We start from the raw sequence: 4,718 nt of genomic DNA, 5'->3' as shown, positions 1-4,718 counted from the left end.
TTTTTCTAATCTGTTCAAACTTTGGACAGTATAGGAGAAAGTGCATCTCTGTTTCAACCTCACCAGTCATACAGTGACCACAGAGCCGCTGCTCTTTGGGAAGCCATGATTTTTTTGTACCGGCCTTTCTCTATGGCAAGGCTGTGGTCACTTAGCCTGTACTTGGTAAGAATCTGTCTCTGTTTGTATCTCTGACGGTGGAGAGGTACTCTGCCAATTCATAATCTTGTTTTAGTGACAAGTAACACTCTAATTTGGATTGTGATTTTGTTTGATCATCCCAATGTTCCAGATACTTATTCTTACTTTGATTCATAATTTGTTTTACTTTGATCTGATTTTGAAAAGCAGTGCTGGTCTGAGATCGATGGGTTAGAGTATTAGTTAACTTCAGAACCAACTGGCAAAGGGGACTGTTATTAGGGCTGACCTCTGTATGTTTGAAACTGTATGGTGTTCTCGTCACTAGAATTTAGGTGGATCCAGAATTTTATATTTATATATACTTTTTTGTATATTTAATGCCAATGGGAATCTGCCTAATTCTGCCCTGCATGCATTTGTTGGTGTTTTCCTTTGGACTCTAAGAATGTTTCTAATAAATTCTGCATGTAGGGATTCAGTGGGATGTTTGTCCCATCTAGTGTAGTCTAGCTTGCTGAGTGGACCCCATACCTCGCATCCATATAATGCAATTGGCATTATTACACTGTTGAATATTTTGCACCAGATTTTAATTGGGATTTGTATTTTATGGAAATTTCTTTTGATGGCATAGAGAGCTCTACGAGCTTTATCTTTTAGCACATTCACTGCAAGGTCAAAGCTTCCTGAGGCACTGAGTTTCAGGCCTAGATAATCATAAGATAAAGAATGCTCTAGAGCGGTGTTTCCTAGAGTGAAAAGGTGTCTGCCTGCCTGAGATCTTGCTTTCTTTTGGAATATTACAATCTTTGTTTTGTCCAAATTGACTGTCAGGGCCCAGTTCTGACAGAATTGCTCTAGCAGATCTAGGTGCTGCTGTAATCCTTGTTCTGAGATTGACAGCAGCACCAGGTCATCTGCAAAAAGCAGAAATTTAACTTCTGTATTGTTTAGGGTGAGTCCAGGTGCTGTAGATCGTTCCAATACCACCGCTAACTCATTGATTGTAGATATTGAACAGAGTTGGACTCAAGCTACAGCCCTGTCTCACCCCACGCCCCTGAGTGAAGAATTCTGTTCTGCTGTTGTCAATTTTTACAGCATTTTTATTTTCCATATAAATAGATTTGATTAAATCATAGGTTTTGCCCCCTACACCGCTTTGTAAAAATTTGTAAAATAATGCATAGTGCCAAATTGAGTCGAAAGCTTTTTTAAAGTCTACTCTCTCTCTCTCTGCCCCTCTCCCTCTCTCTCTCTCCCTCTCTCTCTCTCTGCCCCTCTCTCTCTCTCTCTCTCGCTCTATCTGTCTCTCTCTTTTCTATCTGTCCCTCTCTCTCTCTCTCTGCCCCTCTCTCTCTGCCCCACTCTCAAATTCAAATTCAAATATGCTTTATTAGCACGACAAACCATATGATGCATTGTCAAAGCGTTCACAGGAATAATAATAATTAAAGAAAATACTAGTGCTGTCACGGCGTTATTAACGGCGTTAACGTAAACCTATTTTAACGCGAGATTAACGTACTTTTTGGTTAAACAAACTTTGTAGTTTTTTCACATGCTGTTGCAACAACTAGTAACGTTAGAACAACTACAACACCACACTGGATTTAGCTAGACCGGAAACTAAACAATACACACTGACGAATGGAATGGAACATTGTATGTGCTGCACGTACACGCCCACTTTTAGGGAAAAGATGACTGATATAATGGAAACCTTTGCTGCATCAAAGTGGGGAGCGAAAAGGGCTTATACTTACTAAATCTTGAAACAAACGTGAATAAAAGGCACAAAATAAGGTTGGTGTAAGAGTTATCTGTGTGTTTATGGGATTAATGTGACCATGTTCCTATGTTTTGCTCTTTCTAGTTTACAGGAGTGTCACGAATGTATCGATAGGCACAATCAAACTGCTCGTGGCTGACTATAACTAAGTTCAGCAAGCTTAACTTTACATGTCATAACATCAACTAAACATAAGTCACACATTCATTCTATCACTTGTAATATGTTAGCTTGTTTTCCTCTAAAATGGGGCGTGATGCAGATTAAATGTATCTTTATGATGATGCGCCGTTAGTAGGCTACGTAAAGGCATGCTGCACACACTTGTTTGGGTTTACGAGCCGGCCAAAGAGTAGTAGCCTAGGCTGACGCATTAAATGTGTGCCGCCAAAGATTCTTTCACCGTCACTTGTTCTGTTATCAACATTCCTCTTTGGCTGCTACTATTTGCGATGCACTCTGCTTTTGACATTCATTTACATTAGATTCCATTCTTTTCAATACAACTCCGCACACCAGCATCACACTTTGGCGCCGTGTAAATCACGATTCAGTTATATTTGGTCAACGCTGCTCCATAAAATCCATTGTTCATCCAGTGTTTGCCTGTTAAAAACTTCGGCGCTGATGTGTGTGGCAAGTGACAGTGCACCATAGACTAGGCCTATAAAATGGCAATGCACTCATGTTGAAAACTTCCTTATTTTCAACTGAACTCAAAGATAATGAATATAGTATGAATATAATATTTTCTGTTTGTTATGCCCTTTATAATGTGTGTAGGCCTACATTTTTTTACACTTTTGAAATTTGATTTGAAATAATCAAATAGACCTACGTCTTAAAGTTCAGTTAATAAAGTAACTTGCTTTGCTTTCATTTGAATCCCAATCAAGATACACAATAATTGCTTTATTGTTAATATGGACTCCTGGAAAGTTCAGAAATGCAAAATAATAGAATTTTAACCATATGATAAAATATGTGATTAATTGTGATTAACTATAGGAATTCAGCGATTAATCGCAATTAAAAACATAATCGTTTGACAGCACTAGAAAATACAAATACAAAATTATATAAACATGTACAAACATTACAAACATTGTTACACTTCGTCACACACACAGCACGTCACAACCATACAAGACCATTGTCTGTACACGTGCATAGGAAAACCAAGACAGGACAAAACAAAACAAAACAAACAGGAGACATGGTGTAACAGACTGGGGCTGGGGAGCAGTGTTATGTTGAAGGGTGGAGGTAGTGGGGTGATTATCTTAAGTGCTGGGGTTATTATCTTATCTGGTTGTGGGGTTATTATCTTATCTGCTCTCTCTCTCTCTCTCTCTCTCTGCCCCTCTCTCTCTCTCTCTCTCTCTCTGCCCCTCTCTCTCTCTCTCTCTCTCTCTCTCTCTCTCTCTCTCTGCCCCTCTCTCTCTCTGCCCCTCTCTCTCTCTCTCTCTCCCCTGCCACTCTCTCTCTCTCTCTCTGCCACTCTCTCTCTCTCTCTCTCTCTCTCTGCCCCTCTCTCTCTCAACCATGATTTGCTCTTCTTGGACTTTGTTTCTATTTGTAAGTGGTTGCTACATGCAAATAAAGACTATCTTGCTCAACATAGAGTATAAGCAATTTACTTTTTTGTCCCTCACTGTTTTAGTAGGTCACAGACGTGGACACACATACCCTGTCTTTCTCGCACAAGCTCTTTCAAAACACACACACACACAACTTATCAATATTTTTCCTGTTCACTTGTTATGCTATGTCTGGGGTATCAAAAGATAAGTCTGTGTATGTGTGTGTGTGTGTGTTGTGGAGTGTGTGTGTGTGTTTATGTGTGTGTGCGTGTGTGTGTTTGTGCGTGTGTGAGTATGTGTGTGTGTGTGTGTGAGTGTGTGTGTGTGTTTGTGTGTGTGTGTGTGTGTGTGTGTTTTTGTGCGTGTGTGAGTATGTGTGTGTTTGTGTGTGTGTGTGTGTGTGTGTTTATGTGTGTGTGTGTGTGTGTGTCAGTGGCGATTCTAGACATTTTTAACAAGGGTGGCCCTAGTGGGGAGTAATTCAAGGGTGGCATGAGGCAGAACATCCAGATAAACAGAAACAGGCTCAAGATGTTAAATTAGCACAAATACATTAGGAAAACCATGCACCAAACACCATGCTCATCAATTGAAGGGCAAAGACCATACTCTCACATACAATGTATTTGAATAAAAACCATGCACCAAACACCATACTCATCAATTGAAGGGAAAAGACCATACTCTCACATACAATGTATTTGAATAAAATGCAAATACAAATAAACATATTAAATCTAAGTTGTCTATTAATGGGTCAATCCCATTTCTCATTCTTCCCCTTCCCCTAGCCTACCCCTTGTCCCTCGAAACAGAGTGGCAATACATAGGGGTGAGAATATTCCCTCTGGATATAGGACACCTGCCTCTAGGGGACAGCTGGGACGATCAAAACACTTTTTAATTAAACATTATTTACAAAAAGACCACACCGAAAGTAAATATTTTGTCACTAGCAATAACATCTGTCTTTTGTCAAATACAGTTGCACTTTCAGCTCTGAACAAAACCGTTCAGGATATATTTAAACAAAAGTGGAATGTGCGCAATGTTTTATTTATCACTCCTGGTCGGGACGAATTAAACAGACATGGGGGGCGAAAGAAACATACCGTTTAGCCTAAGCTACGTAAACTTCCAAGAATGGAAATATTTCACAACAAATCCTTGACTGGTTAAATGGTCACCAGAATTCATAT

This window comes from Alosa alosa, chromosome 7 (assembly GCF_017589495.1).
Source record: "Alosa alosa isolate M-15738 ecotype Scorff River chromosome 7, AALO_Geno_1.1, whole genome shotgun sequence".
Classification (NCBI taxonomy): Eukaryota; Metazoa; Chordata; class Actinopteri; order Clupeiformes; family Clupeidae; genus Alosa; species Alosa alosa.
This window is presented reverse-complemented; position numbering follows the sequence as displayed.